Below are 9,970 nucleotides of genomic sequence, written 5' to 3'. Positions count from 1 at the left end.
CACCTCTCAGTCCTTGTTTTGTGAGCCGCCATAAAACTTTCTCGGAATAGGCCGAGATTTGCCGAGTAGCCTTGGTATATCACCGGTAGACCGCCTGTCAAATTTCGTTCCCTTTGGAGGTCATTTGATGCCCCAACGGTTAACCGAACACCCCTTTTCTCTTGCAGCCCAGCACCTCTTCACACAGCCCACCTAGCCCATCTAAGCCCCCTCCATGCTCTCCGCCGTTCGATCACGATCGTGTGGGCGAAAACCGCTCCTCATTTGGACACTCCTAGCTCCCTCTACCTATATAAACCCCCTCTACCCCTCCATTTTCGGGTCCAAACCCTAGCCAAACTCCTCCCCGCCGCCGGACATGTCCTCCTCCATGCCAGACGCGTCCTCCACCGCCTCCTCGCCCAATCCCGGCACGCCACGCGTCCCCACCAGCTCCCCACCGCGCCACGGCCCGCGGAGCCCATCCGAGGCCCGCCCGACCCAGATCGCCGCCGCCGCCCGAGCTGTCGTCGCCCGCGCCCCCGCGCGTGACCCCTCACCGCTCTGCTGGACTCCGCCGCCACCACCGGAAGACGCCGCCACTCGCCGGACCTCGCCTTGCCGCCTCCTCCGCGTCAATCCCGTCGTTGTGGCCTCCTCCTTGCCAGATCCGGTCAGGGACGACCGGATCTGGCCGCCGGCGCCCGTCCCTGCCGCCGCCGCACTCCTCCGGCGGCCCTGCGCATTGCCGGAGCCCCGCCATCGCCGCCGCGCCATGGCCTCCTGCTCATGCGGGAGCATGGGAGGCCGTACCCTCGTAGCCCCGCTCGGCTCCTAGTGGGCCTTGGCCTTCCCGCGGCCCAGCCCGCTCCGCTCTGCTGCAGCCCATCGCCGCCGAGCCGGCCCGTTTGGCCCAAGGTGAGCAGCCCGACTAAATCCTGCCCCGGACGCATTATAGCTATCCCGCGCTCATCCAGTTTTTTTCTCGAATTTGGCCAAGTCCCTGATAATACAACATCATGTAGACTCATTATGGGGATCATAACTGTGTGCATGTGGCTCCGTTTGACGTGCACGATATATCAAAATGTTCATTGAGAGATGTTCTTCATTTCATTCCATTGTGCCATGCTTGTTTGAGTCCATATTGGTGACCTAATCATCGTTGCAAGAGTGCTATATGATGTTAACCTGCTGAGATTGTTATAACTTGCTGTTTTGTCATTTTCGTTGCATTTTGTGTGTGCATCCTTTGATCATGATGTCTACATATTTTAGGAGCATATTCATGCAATATTGACATTGGTGCAATCCATGTATTTTTCTGTGCCTTGTGGTGAGTGCATCAAGCTCATGAATTAGGGTACTTGTTACTCTTTTGCTAGGCTGAAACTGCTATATCATGTTACTATGTTTGATTGATGCTACCATCCATTATATGCATAATCTGGAAATGTTCACTAAGTATGTTTTGTTATAAAGGTTATGATATATCCATTCATGCACTTGGTTGCATTTATAGCCTGATGTATCTTGTTGATATCATGCTCCAAATTTGATAAATAATGTTGCTGTCAGCCTGTTAACATTAAGGTTCAGTTTTGCCATGAGTTTTTCTAGTGATCCATGCACCCTATGACTATGCTATTGCCATGTTTAGCTCCATAAATGTGTCTTCTTACTGTTGGTCACCTTATCATGACATGTATTGTTCTGTGGTGATTTCTACAAGCTCACCAACATGCCTACTTATCGTTGTTCCTGCCATGTCTGAATCTGTCATATCACTTACCATGTTTGCATGGACCCTACCATGTTTTCTGTTGATCTTTGGAACAAGTTCAGTAAGGGAGTTTTGTTCTTTGTCTTTAGTGTTATCATTCCATGCCTTTGTTTGCCATGATAAGTTCTTGTAGCATGATGTTTGATAGCCCTAAACATTGCAACCTGATGTTATTTATGTGAAACTGTTATTATTTGCAATCTTGCCATGTCCTTTTGAGCATGTTTTAGTGATTTCTGGAGATAGCTCAGTGTTCATGTTAAGCTTCATTGGTAAATCACGTCCATGCCTTCTGTTTACTTGTTGGGGTGCTGTAGCATATTTTCATGATGCTTGGAAGATGCCTAGCTGCTGTTTTGGACAGATTGTTGTTATAACTTGTTTGGAGTGTATGTGTTGCACCGTTGCTCCGTTTTGAGCATGCTCTATATGAAACTTGCTTAGTTTTACATGTAGCTTCATATTACCTTGTTGCATTCATGTTTTGAGTGTATTTGCTTGATGTTTGTATGCCTTTTGCATCAATGCCATGGTTAACTTGTTTTGCTCATATCTTCTAGGCCGTAGCTCCGAACTAAATGAACTTTATATGTAACTTGATTAGAATTTCGTGTAGATCACCTTGGTGCATTTTAACTTGCTGTTTAACAACTTGAACATAAGGGTTATTCAGATCTGGACCAATTTCGAAATTTGCATATGAGGACTTACCGGATTTGTTATATGTTGTTTCCGGCCTCATTTAAACTTGCTTTCATATGTTGCTCTTGTATGCATCATCTCTTGTCATGAGCAGCATCATATAGCCTTTGTCATGCATCATACTTGGTTTAGCATCACGCCATGTCTATTATTGTGTGTTTACCTTGTTATTTGCTTCTTTCCGGTTGTGCTCCTTCTCGTTAGCTCCTGTTTCGTTGCGATCGTGACGATTCGTTCGTCTACGCTTGGTTCGTCTTCGTGGCTTCATATTCTTCATAGACTCGTTCTTCTTCCTAGCAGGATTTCAGGCAAGATGACCATCATGTTGGATCTCACTACTATCATTGCTATGCTAGGTTCTTCGTTCTATCGCTTTGCCGCACTACCTATCTCTTGTTGATCAAGCCTCCCAAACTGCCATGTCAGCCTTTAACCTTTTCACCCTTCCTAGCAAATCGTTGCTTGGCTATGTTACCGCTTTGCTCAGCCCCTCTTATAGTGTTGCTAGTTGCAGGTGAAGTCGAAGATTGCTCCATGTTGGAACAGGATTATGTTGGGATATCACAATATCTCTTATTTAATTAATGCACCTATATACTTGGTAAAGGGTGGAAGGCTCAGCTTTATGCCTGGTGTTTTGTTCCACTGTTGTCGCCCTAGTTTTCGTCATACCGGTGTTATGTTCCTTGATTTTGCGTTCCTTACGCGGTTGGGTGATTTATGGGACCCCCTTGACAGTTCGCTTTGAATAAAACTCCTCCAGCAAGGCCCAACCTTGGTTTTACCATTTGCCTACCTAAGCCTTTTTCCCTTGGGTTTCCAGAGCCCGAGGGTCATCTTTATTTAACCCCCCCCGGCCAGTGCTCCTTCGAGTGTTGGTCCGAACCGGGCAGCCTGAGGGGCCACCTCGGGGAAACTTGAGGGTTGGTTTTACTCGTAGCTTGTCTCATCTGTTGTGCCCTGAGAATGAGATATGTGCGACTCCTATCGGGATTTGTCGACACATCAGGCGGCTTTGCTGGTCTTGTTTTACCATTGTCAAAATGTCTTGTAACCGGGATTCCGAGACTGATCCGGTCTTCCTGGGAGAAGGAATATCCTTCGTTGACCGTGAGAGCTTGTGATGGGCTAAGTTGGGACACCCCTGCAGGGTATAAACTTTCGAGAGCCGTGCCCATGGTTATGTGGAAGATGGGAATTTGTTAATATCCGGTTGTAGAGAACTTGACACCAGATTCGAATTAAAACGCATCAACCAAGTGTGTAGCCGTGATGGTCTCTTTTCGGCGGAGTCCGGAAGTGAATACGATTTTGGGTTATCTTTGAATGTAAGTAGTTTCAGGATCACTTCTTGATCATTGCTAGCTTCACGACCATTCCGTTGCTTCTCTTCTCGCTCTCGTTTGCGTATGTTAGCCACCATACTTGATTAGTCGCTGCTACCACCTCACCACTTTACCCCTTCCTTACCCATTAAGATTTGCTAGTATTGATACCCATGGTAATGGGATTGCTGAGTCCTCGTGGCTCACAGATTACTACAACAATAGTTGCAGGTGCAGGTAAAGTGATGATCATGATGCGAGAGCGATGTTTTACTTGTTTTGGAGTTCTTCTTTTGCTTCTTCTTCGATCAGGGGATAGGTTCCAGGTCGGCAGCCTGGGCTAGCAGGGTGGATGTAGTTTGAGTTTCTATTTGTGTTTCATCCGTAGTTGGATGTTGCTCTTATGTATTGTGATGTTGTATTCATGTGGGATTGTTTGCCTCTTGTATGTATCCCCAACTCTTATGTAATGGTACAATGTAATGATATCCACCTTGCAAAAGCGTCTCCAATATGCACTTCTATCCTTGCTGGGACTTTCGAGTTCCTTTAGGATAGGGTCGCATACTGGGCGTGACAAGTTGGTATCAGAGCCTCGACCGACCATAGGAGCCCCCTGGATTGTTCGTAGTTGGCCGTTGTCGAGTCTAGAAGAAAATTGTTTTTTTCGGAGTATAGTTATATCGGAGAGTAGGAATTCTTTTTACTCCTCATCCCCTTCGTCGCTCTGGTGAGAAATCTTGGCGTAGGTGTTTTGATTACTTCTCTTCCCTTCAAATTTTTTCTTTAGGATCACACAGTTGGTTTTTCGATCGTTGGTTCTCATCTCTTTTCATCCGGTGCATTTCTCGTCAAGTTGACTCGAGCCTCTTCATCGTTGCCAAGTTCAATCCTCAGTTGTTTTGTTTTTCCCACCCGCCCACCCCTTTTTTCTCCTCGGAGCCGGAGTCCGTAATCGAGTATCCATCCTACTCGTGCAAAGCATTTGCATTCTTTCAACCGGTGTTTCCTCTTGAAGTTATTCATCGGTTTTTCCCCTTTCAAGTTGCCTTTGTTTTCCCGCCCTCCCACCCTCTTCTTCCCAGAGCATGAGTCTGTTTCAAGCATCAATTTCATTTGTGAGGAGCCTCTTCAGTCTTTCGTTAATTGTTTCAACCGGTGAATTCTCTTTTGTTTGACATTCTTCATCCCTTTTCCGGTGGACTCAATTCAAGTTTTTTCGGGTTGATCACATTCCTTTCCTTGCATCAAGTGTTCTCCATGCTCGTTTGCCTCTCGCCATTCAATCATTCTGGAGTTCGGAAGACATCTCAGAAGATTCGTCTGTGTTCCAATTAATTCGAGGTTGTCACCTCATTCAAATATTTCAATTGTTCTGGTGCATCATCTATCTGTTCAACATCCCTTTCCAACGGTGTTTTTCTCTTTAGTGGGCCCTAACCCACAGGTCTTTTCCCAGGATCTTACCTGACTCTTCTAACTATTCCGGAGCCATTCCTAATTCTTTTCGAGTTTGACGTAAGAATGAATTTCATTAGTCAGATGCCATCTCCAAGATCGCTTTCAAATTCTTTTCATCTTTGGTTCAACCCTTCCTCTTTTTTATTCTCCCGGAGTATCTCAGTAATTTTGGTGGTATTTTCCGTCGTCATTTGAAGACCGAAGAAGAGTTTTTCCTCTAAATCTTGTTTGCTCTCTCGAAGATTCACGGTTCTAGCTTCATGTTATCCTCTCGAATTATTCCATTTGTCAGATATTGTTTTCTTACCCATCCAGAGTATGTCAGAAGTTGTTTTCCCGTTTCTTTTCACCGGAGGCCATCGTTCTAGAATAATTCTTCGTCCTCACATTTCAGCTACCGTTATCCAATTATTCCGGTGCTTCGTTCAAGTGTTCTTTAATCAGCTCATGATCTCTTTGTTCTTTTGCATCTAAATCCCCTCTAGCATATTGGTTCTTCTAATTCTTCCCGGTGATTCATTCTCTTTCATCAATCATTTTCGAATTCTTACGGTGGTTCGTTCAAGATTCTTTTTCTTTGATTATCATATTAATTCATTCGTTCTTTCCAATCCTACCGGTGGTTCATGAAGACTTTCTCAAGTTCTGTGCTATACCCTCCCTTAATCCTTTTCAACAAGAAAAAGTAGTATGCAAAATTCGTTTATCATCAATTAAGTTTGATGAAGGATAAGCATACAATAAATCTTATTCTTATTTCATCCAAGTGAGTAATCCCTTCCTTAGGAGTTTGTTCTTGATGAATAAATTCTAGTTCCAAGTGTTTTCATCTTTTCTTTTCTGGAGTTAAAAATTACTCGGCCATTTCGTCGGAACCTCCATCTAAGTCACCGCAAGGCTTAATCTTATTCTTTCGTCCTTCAATTCTATCCAATCATCCTTTTGTTACCGGAGTTCTTCCTGGTGGTTCATCATAATTTAATTCATTCTTCAAGTGTTCATCAAGAGTTTGTTGGAGGAGTTCAAGTATCTTCTCTTCTCGCGTCTCGAAGTGCAAATAATTCTCCGTTTTCTCCTGAAGTGGAGTTTTGCATTTCTTGGTTCTTCTCAGCTATTCAGACATTGGTTGTGGTATAATTTCACCTCAAGTTTTGAGTTGTTTTTGACAAGTCCACAACAAGCTTATTCTTTCGTTGTTGATTTTCTCAACAACTCCATTCAATCCTTCCTTCTAAGTTCTTTTCATTCAATTCTATCAATTCTTCCAGAGGCATTGTGTTGTTCCTCTCATCAACTATCGTTCCATCTTGTCAATCTCAGTTCTAACTCTTTCCATGTTCAACCGGAGTGCTGCCTAAATTCTTTCAGTCTTATTCCATTCTCATCTTGTTCCTCGAGCTTCTGATTCTCTTCATATCATCGTTCCTCTCTTCTACCCAGTGCTCTCAACTTTGTTCATCCTCACTCTTCTGTTCTTATCTCACCTCTCCTTTTCCCCTTTCGTCTCGGTCCTAAGATCTCGGGACGAGATCTCTTTTTTGTGGAGGAGAGTTGTAACGCCCTGAATCTGATGCGCCAGGTGTCTTACAGATATTCGCCGTCCTTGCCATGTCATTTTCTTGCATGTTGCATTTTGCCATGTCATCATCTGCATGTTTTTCAAAACTTGCATCCGTTTGGGTTACGCCGGTTCTCTCTGTTGTCCGTTCTAAGCACAAACACGCTCGCATGCGCCCGTCGCACCTCTCAGTCCTTGTTTTGTGAGCCGTCATAAAATGTTCTCGGAATAGGCTGAGATTTGCCGAGTAGCCTTGGTATATCACCGGTAGACCGCCTGTCAAATTTCGTTCCATTTGGAGGTCGTTTGATGCCCCAATGGTTAATTGAGTTAACCGAAAACACCTTTTCTCTTGCAGCCCAGCACCTCTTCACACAGCCCACCTAGCCCATCTAAGCCCCCTCCATGCTCTCCACCGTTCGGTCACGATCGTGTGGGCGAAAACCGCTCCTCATTTGGACACTCCTAGCTCCCTCTACCTATATAAACCCCCTCTCACCCTCCATTTTCGGGTCCAAACCCTAGCCAAACTCCTCCCCGCCGCCGGACATGTACGCCTCCGCGCCAGACGCGTCCTCCGCCTCCTCCTCACCCAATTCCGGCACGCTACACGTCCCTGCCAGTTCCCCACCGTGCCGCGGCCCGCGGAGCCCATCCAGGGCCCGCCCGACCCAGATCGCCGCCGCCGCCCGAGCTCAAGTCGCCCGCGCCCCCGCGCGCGACCCTGTGCCGCTCCGCTGGACTCCGCCGCCAGTCACCGCCCGGCGCGGCCGCCACCGGAAGACGCCGCCACTAGACGGACCTCGCCTTGCTGCCTCCTCCGCGTCAGCCATGTCGCTGTGGCCTCCTCCTCGCCCGATCCGGTCAGGGACGACCGGATCCGGCCGTCGGCGCCTGTCCCCGCCGCCGCCGCACTCCTCCGGTGGCCCCGCGCCTCGCCGGAGCCCCGCCATCGCCGGTGCTCCATGGCCTCCTGCTCATGCGAAAGCATGGGAGGTCGTACCCTCATAGCGCCGCTCGGCTCCTAGTGGTCCTTGGCCTCCCCGCGGCCTAGCCCGCTCCACTCTGCTGCAGCCCATCGCAGCCGAGCCGGCCCGTTTGGCCCAAGGTGAGCAGCCCGACTAAATCCTGCCCCGGACGCATTTTAGCTATCCCGCGCTCCTCCAGTTTTTTTTTCTCTAATTTGGCCAAGTCCCTGATAATACAACATATAGACTTTTTGTGAGGATCATAACTGTGTGCATGTGGCTCCGTTTGACGTGCACGATAAATCAAAATGTTCATTGAGAGATGTTCTTCATTTCATTCCATTGTGCCATGCTTGTTTGAGTCCATCTTGGTTCCCTAATCATTGTTGCAAGAGTGCTATATGATGTTGACCTGGTGAGACTGATATAACTTGCTGTTTTGTCATTTTTGTTGCATCTTGTGTGTGCATCCTTTGAGCATGATGTCTACATGTTTTAGGAGCATATTCATGCCATATTGACATTGGTGCAATCCATGTATTTTTCTGTGCCTTGTGGTGAGTGCATCAAGCTCGTGAAGTAGGGTACTTGTTGTTACTGTTTTGCTAGGCTGAAACTGCTATATCATGTTGCTATGTTTGATTGATGCTACCATCCATTATATGCATAATCTGTAGATGTTCACTAAGTATGTTTTGTTATAAATGTTATGGTCTATCCATCCATGTCCTTGGTTACATTTATATCCTGATGTATCTTGTTGATATCCTGCTCCAAATTTGATAAATAATGTTGTTGTCAGCCTGTTAACATTAAGGTTCAGTTTTGCCATGAGCTTTGCTAGTGATCCATGCTCCCTATGACTATGCTATTGCCATGTTTAGCTCCATAAATGTGTCTTCTTACTGTTGGTCACCTTATCATGCCATGTATTGCTCTGTGGTGAGTTGTACAATCTCACCAACATGCCTACTTATCGTTGTTCCTACCATGTCTGAATCTGTCATATCACTTACCATGTTTGCATGGACCCTACCATATTTTCTGTTGATCTTTGGAATAAGTTCAGTAAGGGAGTTTTGTTCTTTCTCTTTAGTATTAGCATACAATGCCTTTGTTTGCCATGATAAGTTCCTGTAGCATTTTTTTGATAGCTCTATGCATTGCAACCTGATGTTATTTCTGCCATGCATAGTGATTTCTGCTAAGTCTGTGAAACTGTTATAATTTGCAATCTTGCCATGTCCTTTTCAGAATGTTCTAGTAATTTCTGGAGATATCTCAGTGTTCCTGTTTTGTTAAGATTCATTGGTGCATTACGCCCATGCCTTCTATTTTCATGTTGGGGTGCTGTAGCATATTTTCATGATGCTTGCAAGATGCCTAGCTGCTGTTTTGGACAGATTGTTGTTATAACTTGTATGGAGTGTATGTGTTGCATCGTTGCTCTATTTTGAGCATGCTCTATATGAAACTTGCTTAGTTTTACATGTAGCTTCATATTAACTTGTTGCATTCATGTTTTGAGTGTGTTTGCTTGATGTTTGTATGCCTTTTGCATCAATGCCATGGTTAACTTGTTTTGCTCATATCTTCTAGGCCGTAGCTCCGAACTAAATGAACTTTATATGTAACTTGACTAGAATTTCGTGTAGATCACCTTGGTGCATTTTTACTTGATGTTTAACAACTTGAACATAAGGTTTATTCAGATTTGGACCAATTTCGAAATTTGCATATGAAGACTTATCGGATTTGTTATATGTTGTTTCCGGCCTCATTTAAACTTGCTTTGATATGTTGCTCTTGTATGCATCATCTCTTGTCATGAGCAGCATCATATAGCCTTTGTCATGCATCATACTTGGTTGAGCATCGTGCCATGTCTATGTGTTGTGTGTTTATCTTGTTGTTTGCTTCTTTCCGGTTGTGCTCCTTCTCGTTAGCTCATGTTTCGTTGCGACCGTGAGTATTCGTTCGTCTACGCTTGGTTCGTCTTCGTGGCTTCATCTTCCTCATGGACTCGTTCTTCTTCCTAGCGGGATTTCAGGCAAGATGGCCGTCACCTTGGATCTCACTACTATCATTGCTATGCTAGTTGCTTCGTTCTATCGCTTTGCCGCGCTACCTATCTCTTGTTGATCAAGCCTCCCAAACTGCCATGTCAGCCTCTAACCTTTTCACCCTTCCTAGC

This window comes from Triticum aestivum, chromosome 5B, assembly GCF_018294505.1.
Source record: "Triticum aestivum cultivar Chinese Spring chromosome 5B, IWGSC CS RefSeq v2.1, whole genome shotgun sequence".
Taxonomy (NCBI): Eukaryota; Viridiplantae; Streptophyta; class Magnoliopsida; order Poales; family Poaceae; genus Triticum; species Triticum aestivum.
This window is presented reverse-complemented; position numbering follows the sequence as displayed.